General features: G+C 47.6%; 1 long non-coding RNA gene across 1 annotated transcript in view; it reads right to left on the bottom strand.

The window, feature by feature from the left end:
- LOC105471236 (uncharacterized) overlaps positions 1-14,391 on the bottom strand; it is a 96,306-nt gene that overhangs the window by 49,206 nt on the left and 32,709 nt on the right. The window lies entirely within an intron of this gene.

Raw genomic sequence — 14,391 nt, 5'->3', positions numbered from 1 at the left:
ATGGAGATGCTGGGAAGAGAGACCAGGTGGGGCGGGCCCATGAAATAAAGCAGCAGGCTTCAGGCTTGGCTCCCACAGCACCAGAATACTCCACTATAGCTGCTCTTAACCTTGAATGCACCTGGGAGGTGGAAAAATTACTCGTGCCAGAGACTCAACTCTAGAAATTCTCACTTCATTTGTCTGGGGTGCAGCCTGTGTTCTGGGCTTTTAAGCTTCCCAGGTGATTTTTAACATTTCTAGGCATGCAGCCAAGGTTAAGAATTGCTGTTCTTTTGGACAATAATAACGTCTACATTTGTTCTGCGAAGTGAGCCTGGGGCTTCCCTCAACTCTGCCCTCACAGCACAAACCTGAGCTGAGGGGGAAGCTGGTGATGGCCAGGTCTACGCAGCCAGGGGGTTTTCCTAGCTTGGCTAAAGTATCCTGATAATCTAGGACTTAAATAGCCAGGACAAGTACACAGCTGATGAATAAAAGAGAGAAGCACTCAGTGGGTGAGACAATCATACCCCAACTCCTATCCCACAGCAAGCACAGTGAGGACATTCCTTGTGAGCTCAGCCTGGTGACCCCAGGAGAGATCTGAACCCCCACAGGATACCTAGCTATGTACCCTGCAGACACAGAGACTTGGGAGCCACATCCAGTGATGTTCACCAGGGGTGCCAGCGCTCCCTCCCTTGTCGAGCCTCACTGAGCTTCTTAAGGATTTCTAATTAGCAGAAAGCAACTGCAGGCTGGGAGCAGCACCCCTAACATGCTACTGACTTGCCTTCTCCCTTCCCATCTCCACTCCAGTTGCTGCCCCCTTTGACGATGATGACAAGATCGTTGGGGGCTACACCTGTGAGGAGAATTCTGTCCCCTACCAGGTGTCCCTGAATTCTGGCTACCACTTCTGCGGTGGCTCCCTCATCAGCGAACAGTGGGTAGTTTCAGCCTGTCACTGCTGGAAGCCATAAGTGTGGGACCCCTGACGGCAAAGCTCCCAGCCAGGCTGCATGGGAGAGCATGACTTCAGCCCAGGGAAGTACTGAGGTTTGGTAAGATGGAAGGGAGAGGTGGTGGAGAAGAAAACATGTTGGCAGCAGCTGACTCTCCAGAGCAGAGAGTGAACATAAGACAGGAACCTCCCACACCCAGGCAAATCCATGAAACAGCAAGGGTTGTGGTCATAAAAGCAGGCAGGGATGATCTTGGAGTGGTCAGAGCTAGTGAGAAAAGTAGGCAAGTACTTTTGCTGGTTAGCTACACATTAAAGCCACCTAAGAAAGAGTTTTTAAAAATACTGATAACTGTGTCCTATCTCAGGGCAATTAACTCAAAGTTTTCAGGAAGAGGGTATGAATATCAGTGAGTATTTAACATTCTACCTCTGGTAACTGTACAGTGTATAGACAGAGCTGAGAACCATGACCTACACTAAGAACTCTCAAACCTGAGCATGCATCAGAACGACCTGCAGGCTTGCTATGGCACAAATCACTGGGTCCCATCCCCAATGTTCTGATCAGTAGGTGGGGGTAAGAACCAAGAATTTACATTTCTAACAAGTTGCCAGGAGATGCTAATGCTATGGCTACCCTTGGATTAGATTAAGAAGGGAGGTAGGAACAGGTGCTGTGCGCAGTTAGCAAAGGCCTGGGGTGAAGAATGCTGGGAAAACTTCAAGGAGCTCCTTGTGCCCACAGTGCTAGTGACTGTGGAGACTGTGGGAAAGAGACTGTGAAGGTGGGTTGAGGAGCAGCCTCCAGTGGGATCCCTTTGACTCTTCCCCACCCCACTACCATCAACCTCTGAAGCAGAAAAGACCTGGGTCTCATACCTATACTGACCCACATCCCTCTACTGCCCATGAGATATGGCCACACACCCCACCCCATGCCTCCAGAGCTGTCTATGAGCAGGGAGCTTAAGGACCCTGGGGAAGGTGAGATGGGTACCCCAGCAGTGGAGGAAGGTCTTCACCATGCCTGCCCTGCCCATCAGCTGCATCCAGGTGAGACTGGGAGAGCACAGCATCGAAGTCCTGGAGGGGACTGAGCAGTTCATAAACGCGGCCAAGATCATCAGCCACCCCAAATACAACAACAAGACTCTGAACAATGACATCGTGCTGATCAAGCTCTCCTCACCTGCCGTCATCAATGCCCGCATTTCCACCATCTCTCTGCCCACTGCCCCTCCAGCTGCTGGCACCATGTGCCTCATCTCTGGCTGGGGCAACACTCTGAGCTTTTGTGGTGAGTGGGACCCTTTGTTCTTCTACTTCCCTCCATCCTCACAATTTCCAGATTGAAGCATGCCCCCGAACTTGAATCCTCATGCCTCCAGGCTTAACACACTTCTCTAGTGCCCATTACACACAGGCTCTGCACTGAACACGAGAGAGAGGCAAAGTCTAAGGACTTGTCTCCTAAAATCCGAAGACAGGACAAATGGAGAACTTGCTGTGATCATGTCTTGGGAAGGGTTCAACAATGATCATTCTGGGAACTAAAAGCCACAGTCCCTTGCCAGGACTTATGTTTTGGAGTCCTCTCCAGGAGCAGTGTTCCTCTTCAATGTTCCATCCTAGATTATTGTCTCCTCTGGCCTAACCCACATTTCTACTTTCTTTGATCTCTTCCTGATCCTCACAGCTGACTACCCAGACAAGCTGCAGTGCCTGGACGCTCCTGTGCCGACCCAGGCTGAGTGTGAAGCCTCCTACTCTGGAGAGATTACCAGCAACATGTTCTGTGTGGGCTTCCTTGAGGGAGGCAAGGATTCCTGCCAGATGATTTGAACAACCCTTCCCATGCTGAGGCTCCCACTGATACCCAGGCCACACCCAGGAAAAAGATTGGAACTGCCAAGGTGGCGGGGCTGAGGAGGCTCCCTGCAGTGCCCCCATGGAGAAGTCAGGAAGGCTCCCTTGGGCTGCATGCTGTCTGCTTAGGAAGAACAGAGAATGGGCCACGGTGAGAAGGATGTGGAGTCACAGAACTGGCTGGAAAGGGGTCTTTTAAGGTTCAGAGTAAATATAGCTATATTCCTCCTCCATCTTTCCATACTACTTGTCCCTTCTTCCCCCCAGGGTGACTCTGGTGGCCCTGTGGTCTGTAACAGACAGCTCCAAGGCATTGTCTCCTGGGGCTATGGCTGTGCCCAGAAGAACAAGCCTGGAGTCTACACCAAGGTCTACAACTATTTGGCCTGGATTAAGGACATCATAGCTGCCAACACCTGTCCCGCTGCAGTCTCTATACCTGTAAAGTGACCCTGTTCTCACTCTCTGTGTCTGTGTCTGCTCCCTCACACTCCTTCACACTGGAAAGCATACACCAATCCCAGGTCAGACACAAATGTCCCCTTAAAAGTAAGCAGAGCCCCCAGCTCCCAAAATGTGTTCCATGGTATACTAGATTAGCACATACAAAGAGATGGAATCCAAAAATAATAAGAATCTTGGGAGAAAGGGGGGTACTGTTTTCTAGAGAAACGTGTGTTTCAGAAAGGTGGTCTTTGGGGGGGGTATTGATTTTTATTTGGGTTCTCACAGTGGTTAGAACTACTCTGCCTTCAGCACAATCACAGCACAGAAAATGTGTCAGCATGTTCGAGGTGGCCCAAAACATCTCACCAGCTGAATCTTATTGCTAACATACAACAATAATGACAAATGCCATTAGTGATGATGTGCCTCTCCCAGGAATGTATCGGCACCCAACACTTGACCAAGCCCCCCTTCTCATTCACCTGGAAAATCAGACTCAAGTAAATCTCCCTGACCCCCTTAACTCTTCCCTCAATTCCCTAGTTCCATCTCTGTGAGCAGGCTAGGGAGATGTCCCGCCTACCATAGCGGGATCCTGACTGCAACTTGTGAATCAAGCTCATCTCTGCACACTGTATTTTCCTCTCCTCTGCCTTTGGGGTAGGACGCCGCAGTATATCCCACAGCTACCAACAGCTCCCCACTCTGAGCAGGGAAAGAAACTAGAGAGGGTCAGGATTCACCCATTTGATTAATTAACTAGGAAGGATTCATTTTCATAAAACTTGCTCGCCTTTAAGACACTTCAAGTGAGTTATTTGGGATTCTTTTAAAAAGGTGGAAGGAAAGACACCTGAAGGCTGTGACACCATCCAGCCACTCTGGCCACACATTGGCTGGTTTGCACCCACTGGACGCAGCAGAGAGAAGCATGGCCCTGTGGCACGTGTGGCACCTGCCAAAGCCTCCTCCTGGCAATTCTGAGAGGGCCCATATTCTGGCCGTAGCTGGTCCAAGGTTGTCACTGAAGATCCAAGCAAGCTTCACTTTGAAATTCCACCTTCACCTTCTGTCCCAAGTGGTTGTGGACACTCCTGGGAGCTGGTACCAAAGGCCAAGAACAGCCAACGGAGACAGACAAGTTCAGAGCACAATTCCAGTTACAGAGAACAGAGCACAGGCCTCCGAGTGTCCACGGAGCAGCGTGGAAATTACAGTGATGAGTAGAATAAAACCTTTACATGGAGCACAGCATTCCTGGCAAACACAGGGGACCGTAGTCCACATGCTGTGGAATACACCCAAGTATGCATCAGACACTTGTTTGGTAAACGGTAAATGTGTAAGATCAATTACCTTGAGAAGGTCATCTGTGCTCCAGATGTGTGATTCATGTGAGGAGACGGCTACCACTTACTACCTTCAGAGGAAAACAGGGCTCAGCGCTCACATACAATGGACAGATACACACAGTTTACCCAGAAAGTCACTGCATAAAAACATTACTTTGTTCAACATGGATTTTTTTTTATGGAATCCAAACACAGACACTAGTTCACCTTACAGCCTTGAGTTTGTCGGCTTATGGAGAAATATATACAGTAGACAGATAGAGAAGAAACATACACTTTTTCCCTTTCTTACCATAATGTCAGTGCCACGTCTGAATGTCATCATCACTCAAGAGTCAAGGGAAGAACCAAACGCTTCAAAGAAACAGGGCTGGGCGGGGAGTGTTAGTTTCAACTATTTTCTGTCTCCATTCAGATCATTCCTATCAAAGCCCAGCTGGTTACCTGAAGCCAAGAGACAGACATAAGTATCCCAATGGCCTCCAGACACCTGCTTTCACCTCCTACCTGGGCCACGTAGACTCTTTACACAGAAAAGTGAGTCACCCCACTCAGAAGGGTTGTCAGCAGAAACAGGGCATGAAAATCACAGATAACCATGGGATTTCTTCCAAGTGTTTAGTGTAAAATAAACCACCACCACCAACAACAAAAACACCTAACAAGCAAAAAAATGCTTATTCAAAATCCAAGACAAAATACTGAGTGAGAGCAGGCCATGTGGTTGCATGTTCTCAGGCCACACAGCTTTCCAAGTCCATTTGCTCACATGGAACCGTGAGATGTGAAGGTCTCCAGAGCGTGTGGTTGGGATGGAGGCTAGTACTGTTCACCTCTGGGTCCTGACAATAGGGCAAAGAAGCAGAAAGCTACAACTCTGTCCACCACCACGGCTTATACCCTCCTTCCCACAGAGGCTCTGAAGAGCCCCCACCTCAGCCTTCACACAAAACATCTCCTTCTGAATCAAACACAGCCAGGCTGGAGTGCCGTGGCATTGTCTCTCCTCACTACAGCCTCTGCCTCCCGGGTTCAAGTGACTCAGCCCCCCAAGTGCCTGGGATTACAGGCATCCACCATCATATCCAACTAATTTTTTTTTTTTTTTTTCTTGGTAGAGACAGGGTTTCACCATGTTGACCAGGCTGGTTTTGAACTCCTGACCTCAGGTGATCCAAAGTGCTGGGATTACAGGTGTAAGCCGTCGCTTTGGGCCCAGGGCCCATTTTTGAAAAAATAATTTCAACTTTTATTTTAGATTCAGGGGCTATATGTGCAGGTTTGTTACATGGATATATTGTGTGATGCTGAGCTTTGGGGTACAAATGATCTCATCGCTCAGGAAGTGAGCATAGTACCCAATAGATAGTTTTTCAGCCCTTTCCACCCTCCTTCCCTCTTCCCTCTAGTAGTTGCAGTGTCTACGGTTCCCATCTTTATATCCATGTGTACACAATTCTCAGTTCCCACTTATACGTGAGAATGTGATATTTGGTCTTCTATTCCTATGTTAATTTCCTTAGGATTATGGTCTCCGAGTTGATCCATGTTGCTGCAAAGACATGATTTCATTCTTCTCATGGCTGCATAGTATTCCACAGTGTGTGTACCACATTTCCTTTATCCAGTCTGCCACTGATAGCCACCTAGGTTGATTCCATGGCTTTGCTACTGTGTATAGTGTTGTGACGGACGTGCAAGAGTATTTGTCCTTTTGGCAGAACAATTATTTTCCTTTGGGTAAATGCCCAGTAAAGGAATTGCTGGGTGGAATATTAGTTCTGTTTTAAATTATTTCAGAAATCTCCAAACTGCTTTCTGCATAAATATTTCCATGAACTAATTTACACTCGGGCCAACAGTGTATAAGCGTTCCCTTTCCTCTGCAGCCTCAGCAGCATCTTCTGTGTTTTTGACATTTTAATAATAGCCACTCTGCTGCCGAGTTCTTTCAAGGCCAATGTGGGGAAGAGCCACAGACATCCCGTTTCCAGAAGAGAATTCTTGCCTGCCCACTGGTAGAATGCTTGTTTTCACCTGTCTTTTGTTGTTTGTTTTTCAAAGAAAAACCAAAGGTAAAGTGGTATGATCTTCCACACCTGAACCAGTTTGTAGCCGCCAGAGCCTGCTGGGAAGGGACTCCCCAAGGATGCATTGATCTTGTCACCTGGAATTTGAGAGATCAACAAGCCCCATAGCATCCGGCCATACACCTGCCCATCAGCACCCATCCTTTCAAGGGATTCGCGCAATTCTGGCTCTGCAGACACTGGCAGCCACACGTCACAAACCCTGGGTCTCTGTGGGCTTCCCTCCTCACCCAGGACCACAATGGACTGCCTGTCCTGGGCAGAGACACAGCAACATTCTCTTAAACTGAAATTAAGTATAAATCCACTTCACCAATAATCATCTGAGGGCACAGTCCCTGCCTCCGTCCTTGGGGATTTGAAAACACTCATCTCTCTGACCAAACAGGTAGGTGAGATCTGACTTTAAATGGGGGAATATCGGGATGAATTGGGGTATCAGGAATGAATCCCCAAGTGTTTTTTGTTGGGACAGGCATCCACATCCCGAACTGTACATGGAGATGGAGAAAAATGCAGGAGAGAAGAGAAATAAATGGGGGACAAAGTGATTGAAAGCTTCTCTTGTGGTTCTTTCCGGCTCTGGTTGTTTTGCCAAGGTCTTGAGTGCAGGGAGGGCTGGCTCTGGCTGGGAGCTGCTGCTTTGGGAGATGGAAGCGTCACTTTAGCTCCAGAAAACTCATTCGATCATCTGTAAAATGATCATTCAATCATCTGTAAAATGTAAAATCCCAAAGTGGTTGTGATGATAAAATGAAAAAAACATTCTTAACTTATATGAGTTACATGTTGTATAGTAAGTTACGTGGCATATAGTAAGCACACAGAAATGACTCACTGTTATCATAATTGAAAGACAGTGGTTTGGTGTGCTAAGCACTAAACACAAGATGGAAAGGTATCTTCGAAAAGTAGACAAAGAAATCCATAGTTCAGAATGAACAGTACCAAGAATGGCATGTCCTCCAAATGGAGCCTGGGCAACTGTATCTCAACCTGTCCTACACATCTGAATCTACATAACGAGGTAACAGCTCATACTGTAACACCTACAGCTATGTCTCTGCCTGTAAGGTCATTCCTTTTTGAAGAAAGATGACCTCAGACTATACTGTGATCATTTAAGGAAGAGCACAAAATACTGGAGAAGGCTTGTATTCAAGCTCTAGATACAGAAAATCCTCATATTCTTGGGTGTTACTTTTCAGACACAGAGTCAGAGCCACAAGCACTGATCCAAAAATCCCCTTTTCCAAAAATTGTTTCCACCTTCTACCGAGGTTCACCTCCCTGTTTAGTGCACACTGGTGTCTATAGTTGCTAGAGGAAGAGTCTCTCCTTATCCTCCAAGGCAGGAGTTCTGCGAAGACCCCATGACAATGGGACAAAATGAAACAACATGTTTAGGGACAACACAGGAAAAGCCCATATTATCAATGCTCCAAAACCTGGCTACCTCAGGCTTGGCCAGTTATTCACGAGCAGAGAGGTGTGTCATCTACATGGCGGTCATGGCCTGGATGGGTCTGGAACTGTGGCAAGGTAAGGCTCTGAGACAAGGTGTCAGGAGAGACATGAATTCAATCATCTATTTCTGCCAGGAAGAAAAGCACCAGGAAGGAATCAGATGTACAGTTTGTCCTCTGGGGACCTCTGCCTTGATCCCCAATAAATATTTTAGATGCCACCTGCAGCAATTCCCACACTTCACAACGCTCTCCATGGCTTCCGTTGGCCTTATGATCAGCTCTGCCAATGTCTGTATTCTCAGGCAAGACAGAATCCTTCTGAGTCTCATTGTCTTCCGCTATAAATGGAAATAATTTTGCTCTGCACAAATCACAATTAGCATGCTTGTGGGAAGTTAAACTGTGAAACTCAACATAAATGAAAAGCAACATACCACTGCTGCTTACATGAAAACTCTTGTAAAGCAGTCAGGCACCATGCACCATCTAAGGATAGCAGTGTTAGGTATGAGCTCATCAGTGATTAGAAGGGGTACAGGTGGAGAGGGGGTCTCCGAGCAGTGGGTTTCCTGGCTGTGGGGAAGCTGGCTTGGCGGCCATTCTAGGAGCCAAACCCGAAGGTTCTCCGTGGATCCTCTGAACTCCACGGGCCCCACTTTGGCATTTTCTCCAATTGTCTCTGGTTTCCATTTGCTTCCTCCCTCTAGCCCCCTGTCCATGTCCAATTGCACCACCAAATTTCTGAGCTTTTCTCATTTTGTTCACTGTCTCCAGAACATAACTGTTTCCTTTACCTTTCAAAGAATTCAAACTTGAACTCCTGCCCATCACCAACCTGAGCTCAGAGTTGCTGAGAAGGGAAAGCATCCTCATAAGGAAGCTCCTCCTTTCATCATTAGACCTGAGCGCACACAGCGTCTCCATCTCCACATGCTCTGGTCATGTTATGCCTCAGTCAATTACACAACTGTGTCTTAGTAGCCTTGGTAGGGCCCAAATCAGGGTATTCTCTGAGAAGATTCACTTTGTACTGAGCCCAGCATAATCTCACTGCATCTAAAATAGAGAATTCTAGACCCACCCCTCCACATCTTCGTTACTGAACCCAATATGTGACCCAATTACCATGTGCTTAAATCTCTACCTACTGCTCATTCTCAGATCAGATCGTAACCCAGGTTTACCATGGTCTAAACTCTGACATCTGATTGGGGGCATGTCATTCTGGTTTAGACTGTCAGTCACGAACAGGTGGGTCAGTTTGCATCACCCTGAGTGCAGGTTGCCAGGGCAACCGTGAGGCTGCAGAAAAAGAACCTATGACAGGATGCACATGAGAGAGACAAATGTCTTCACATTGAAGAAGGGGAGGAGTGCGCCATTGGTTTTCCATCCTCCAGGTGCACTGAGTAAGCTCCTACCTAAACTGTGCCCCCTCCTTCTTTGAAACACTCCCCATCCTTGAGCCTTAGTAGGAAGGAGAACCACCTGGAGGCCCAGAATTGTATAGAATGTTGAGTCTTCCTTCTCCTTACCCCTTAGTGTTGGAATTCTCATTCCCCAAAGCCTTGGATTTGACCTTCCCGCACACTGACTGGAGAGAAGCATCTTCATATTCACAGGAATGAGCCTTAGATAAGACTTTGCTCCTCTCACTGGGGCTTCAGGACACTGAAAAGCAAGCTTGTTACCAACACTTTCCCTTCCTTAAGTACATTAAATACATCCCCAATAGTTAAAAGGATTCTTAAACAGCCAGGCCATTCTCCCTCTTTCTAACCCTCATCTCCTCGGCCTAAGAAAGCCCAGCTGTGTGATCCGGGGTTTGGCTTCCCCTGTCTTTCCCATTCCAGCATCCTTGCAGGAAACAGCCGGTCTCCCTCCCTGCTCTCAGAAGGCAAGTTTCCTTATCACCTGTGAATCACAAACTCACAGAGTGGCCAAACATAGCTGAGCTGATGCAAGACCCCGGGAAGGGGAAAGCTGCAGGTGTGTTTGTACTGGGAGGAAGGTGACCCTCACCTCACAGACACCTCCTCTTCCGATCCTCAGGAGGTATAAAGACGGGTCCTCCACCACCAGCCAGGTACACTCTACCATCGTGAATCCACTCCCGATCCTTGTCTTTGTGGGAGCTACTGGTGAGTTTCATGCCCTGCCTCAGGCCCCACCCACCATCCTTCCTGGCAGACACATGCCCTTCCATTCTTGCTACCTCTCCTCTTTTGACTGTGTTCTGGTATTCTATTTCCTCCATCTGGCATCTCTCCTCATCTTCCTTGGGCTCTCTTTAAGCCTCACCTCTTTCACATTCTCCGTGACTTCACTCCCAGCACTGTCATTCATCCATATCTGTGCTGTGGTTGGTAAAGCTAGGAGACCAAGTGGGACAGGCCTATGAAATGAAGCAGCAGTCTTCAGGCTTGGCTCCGACAGCACCAGAATAGCACCACTACAGCTGCTCTTAACCACGAATGCACCTGGGGAGGTTGAAAAATTACTGATGCCACAGACTAACCTGGAGAAGTTCTAACTTCATGTTTCTGGGGTGCAGCCTGTGTACTGAGCTTTTAAGCTTCCTAGGTGATTTTTAACATTTCCAGGCATGCAGCCAAGGTTAAGAATTGCTGTTCTATTGGCCAATAACAACATCTACCTATGTTCTTCCGAAGTGAACCTGGGGGCTGCCATCACCTCTGCCCTGACTGCACAGATCTGAGCTGAGGGGGAAGCTGGTCATGGCCAGGTCTACACAGCCAAGGGGTGTTCCTAGCTTGGGGAAAGTATCCTGATAATCCAGGGCTCAAATTGCCAGAGGAAGTGCACAGGCGATCAATAAAAGAGAGAAGCACACGGTGGGTGACCAACCACATCCTAACTCCAATCCGACTGGAAGCATTGTGAGGACATCCCTTAGGACCTCAGCCTGGTGATCCCAGGAAAGATATGAGCCCCCACTGGGCACCTAGCTACATACCCTGCAGACACAAAGACTTGGGAGCCACATCCAGTGATGCTCACCAGGGATGGCAGTGCTCCCTCCCTTGCATAGACTCACTGTGCTTGTTAAGGATTTCTAATTAGCAGAAATCAACTGCAGGCAGGGAGTGCCACCCCTAATATGCTACTGAGGTGCCTTCTCCCTTCCCATCTCCACTCCAGTTGCTGTCCCCTTTGACAATGATGACAAGATCATTGGGGGCTACACCTGTGAAGAGAATTCTCTCCCCTACCAGGTGTCCCTGAATTATGGCTCCCACTTCTGTGGTGGTTCCCTCATCAGCAAATAGTGGGTGGTGTCAGCAGCTCATTGTTACAAGCCGTAAGTGTGCGGCCCCTGACTGCAAAGCTCCCAGCCAGGCTGCCTGGGAGAGCTTGGCTTCAGCCCAGGGAACTACTGAGGTTGGGTAAGATTGATGGGAGAGGTGGTGGAGAAGAAAACTTGTTGGCAGCAGCTGACTCTCCAGAGCAGAGAGTGAACATGAGACAGGAACCTCTCACACCCAGGCAAATCCATGAAACAGCAAGGGTTGTGGTCATAAAAGCAGGCAGGAATGATCTTGGGGTGCTCAGAGCTAGTGACAAAAGCAGTCTAGTACCTCTTGCTGGATAGTTACATATTAAAACTACCTAAGACAAGAGTTTTTAAAAATACTGATGCCTGTGTCCTATCCCAGGGCAATTAACTCAAAATTTGCAGGAAGAGGCTGTGAATGTCAGTGAATATTTAACACTCTACCTCAGGTAACTGTAGAGTGTACAGACAGAGCTGAGCGTTGCCTACACCAAGAACTCTCAAACCTGAGTATGCCTCAGAGCCACCTGCAGGCTTGTTAAGGTACAAATCACTGGGTCCCATCCCCAAGGTTCTGATCAGTAGGTGGGGGTAAGGACCAAGAATTTACATTTCTAACAAGTTCCCTGGAGATGCTAATGCTATGGTGATACTGAGGTTTGGGGCACAAATGATCTCATCATCAGGCAGTGAGCATAGTACCCAATAGGTAGTTTTTCAGCTCTTTCCACCCTCCTTCTCTCTTCCCTCTAGTAGTTGCAGTGTCTACTCTTCCCATCTTTATATCCATGTGTACCCAATGCTCAGCTCCCACTTATACACAAGAACGTGATATTTGCTTTTCCATTCCTATGTTAATTTGCTTAGGATTATGGTCTCCAGTTCCATCCATCTTGTTGCAAAAGACATGTTTTCATTCTTTTCATGTCTGCATAGTATTCCATGGGGTACATGTACCACATTTCCTTTATCCAGTCTACCGCTGATGGCCACCTAGGTTGATTCCATGGCTTTGCTACTGTGAATAGTGCTGTGACGGATGTGCAAGTGCATCTGTCTTTTTGGCAGAACAATTATTTTCCTTTAGGTAAATGCACAGTAAAGGAATTGCTGGGTTGAAAGGTAGTTCTGTTTTAAATTATTTCAGAAATCTCAAAACTTCTCTCTGCTTTAAATTTTCCATGAACTAATTTATACTCTGGCCAGCAGTGTATCGGCATTCCCTTTCCTCTGCAGCCTCACCAGCATCTTCTGTTTTTGTTTTTTTTGTTTGTTTGATTGTTTGTTTGTTTGTTTTTTGACATTTTAATAATAGCCACTCTGCAGCCAAGCTCTTTCAAGACCAATGTGGGGAAGAGTCACAAATTTCTGTTTTCCAGAAGAGAATTCTTGCCTGCCCAGTGGTAGAATTCTTGTTTTCATCTGTCTTTCATTATTTGTTTTACAAAGAAAAACCAAAGGTAAAGTGGTATGATCTTCCACACCTGAACCAGTTTGTAACTGCCAGAGTCTGCTGGAAGGAGCCCCTGAAGGATGGATTGATCTTGTCACCTGGAATTTGAGAGATCAACAAGCCCCATAGCAACTTGGCATACAACTGCCCATCAGCGCTCATCCTTTCAAGGGAGTAGCTCAATTCTGGCTCTGCAGACACTGGTAGCCACAGGTGACAAACACTGGGCCTCTGTGGACTTCCCTTGTCACCCAGGGCCACAATGGGCTGCCTGTCCTAGGCAGAGACACAGCAACATTCTCTCAAACTGAAATTAAGCATAAATCCACTTCACCAATAATCATCTGAGGGCACAGTCCCTGCCTCCTTCCTCAGGGATTTTTAAAACACACATCTCTCTGACCAAACATGTAGGTGAGTCTGACTTTAAATGGAGGAAAATCGGGATGAATTGGGGTATCAGGAATGAATGCCAAGTGTTTTTGTGTGGGAACAGGCATCCACATCCCGAACTGTACCTGGAGATGGAGAAAAATGCAGCAGTGGCCGGGCGCAGTGGCTCAAGCCTGTAATCCCAGCACTTTGGGAGGCCGAGACGGGCGGATCACGAGGTCAGGAGATCAAGACCATCCTGGCTAATGCTGGGGTCCGTGCCGGGGGTGGTGGAGAATGAAAGAACACACAAAAGACAAAGACACACAGAGAACATGGCGGCCGCGCTCAGAGCCTCCGCCTCACTTTATTTATACTCCATAAACCCCACGTCAGCAGAAAGAATGCAATGCAAAACAAACTTTCTTTTCCCACATGTAACCTTCTACTCAGTTCCTTGTTTCTATGCTCTTCCTTATCTGCCCGCCTTCTTGGCGCCTACGGGAGTTCACTAAAAGTTCAATTGGAGATACTGTCCTTGAGCCCTATCTATTCTCAGCATACTGTTTTCAAAGGCCCCTGCAGGCTAACACAGTGAAACCCCGTCTCTACTAAAAAATACAAAAAACTAGCCGGGCGAGGTGGCGGGTGCCTGTAGTCCCAGCTACTCAGGAGGCTGAGGCAGGAGAATGGCGTGAACCCGGGAGGCAGAGCTTGCAGTGAGCTGAGATCCAGCCACTGCACTCCAGCCTGGGAGACAGAGCGAGACTCTGTCTCAAAAAATAAAAAAGAAAAGAAAAAAGAAAAATGCAGCAGAAGAGAAAAAATGGGCAACAAAGTGGCTGAAAGTCACTGAAAGCTTGGTTCTTTCTGGCTCGGCGGCCATGGCAGGAGCTGAACCCGAAGGTACTCTGTGTGTCCTCTCAACTCCACAGGCCCCACTTTGACATTTTTTCCAATTCTCTCTAGTTTCCATTTGCTTCCTCCCTCTACCCCCAGCCATATCCAATTTCACCACCAAGTTTCCGGTCTTTTATCATTTTGTTCACTATCTCCAGAACATCCCTGGTTCTTTTACCATTCAAAGATTTCAAACTT

Source organism: Macaca nemestrina, chromosome 4 (assembly GCF_043159975.1).
Source record: "Macaca nemestrina isolate mMacNem1 chromosome 4, mMacNem.hap1, whole genome shotgun sequence".
NCBI lineage: Eukaryota > Metazoa > Chordata > Mammalia > Primates > Cercopithecidae > Macaca > Macaca nemestrina.
Note: the sequence above shows the minus strand (reverse complement) of the source record. Positions and strands in the feature narration are given on the sequence as shown.